At 41.0% G+C, this 962-nt stretch overlaps 1 non-coding gene across 1 annotated transcript; it reads left to right on the top strand.

Annotated features, from left to right (window-relative positions):
• Nucleotides 1-381: 381 nt before the first annotated feature.
• LOC116129275 lies at nucleotides 382-487 on the top strand. Its single transcript, XR_004127883.1, has one exon. It is a non-coding gene; the product is annotated as a small nucleolar RNA R71 (small nucleolar RNA).
• Nucleotides 488-962: the final 475 nt, after the last annotated feature.

Raw genomic sequence — 962 nt, forward strand, 5'->3', positions numbered from 1 at the left:
ACTTGCTCCATTGATGAAGATGACGAAGCAAATGTGTTCCCAACTTGACATTCGCTGCTCACATGGTTTCTTGCACAAAAATCACAAGCTAGTTGAGGTGCTTGAATAGATTTTACCTGCATACTTCCCAACTGTTTCTGAAGTGCCGTGAGTTGGGCTGAGATGGCTGTAAAAGCATCAACATCATGAAGACCAAAAGAAATACTTGATATAACTCTCTCATTTGGTCTTTGATAGTTGTTGCTTGCCAAAACCTCAAGCAACTCATAAGCCTCCTCTGGTGTCTTATTCTGCAAGGCTCCTCCTGAAGTTGCATCAACCATGGTTTGCACATTACCCATCAGTCCATTGTAGAATGTTTGGACTTGAAGCCAAACTGGCAACCCATGGTGTGGACATTTCCTCATTAACTCCTTGTATCTCTCCCAAGCCTCATACAATGACTCGGACTCATCTTGTAGAAATGATGTGATATATTTCTTAGTTTTGCTGATTTAGCTAGAGGGAAGAACTTGGTCAGGAATTTTTGTGCTAAATCATTCCAAGTTGTGATAGTTCCCGGTGGTAATGCCATTAACCACCCCTTTGCTTTATCCCCCAATGAGAATGGGAATAACCTCAACCTAATGACATCATCTGACACTCCGTTCAATTTGAAGGTGTCACAAATTTCTAAGAAATTTGCAATATGCTAATTCGGATCTTCTTTCAAATCACCACTAAATCTAACTGACTGCTGGATCATCTGGATGATTGCCGGCTTAATCTCAAAGTTGTTGGCTTGTACCGTACGCCTAGTAATGCTCGACCCATTGCCATTCACCATAGGAACTAAAAATTCCCTTAGTGTTCTATTTTCTAGTTCTGCCATTTCAACAACTTCTTCTTCTGATTCAACCACTAATTCCTCTCTTTCCCTTCTCTCTCTGTTAAGTCATCTGGCGGTTCTTTCAATCTCAAGA

This window comes from Pistacia vera, unplaced genomic scaffold, assembly GCF_008641045.1.
Source record: "Pistacia vera cultivar Batoury unplaced genomic scaffold, PisVer_v2 Contig21, whole genome shotgun sequence".
NCBI classification, from domain to species: domain Eukaryota; kingdom Viridiplantae; phylum Streptophyta; class Magnoliopsida; order Sapindales; family Anacardiaceae; genus Pistacia; species Pistacia vera.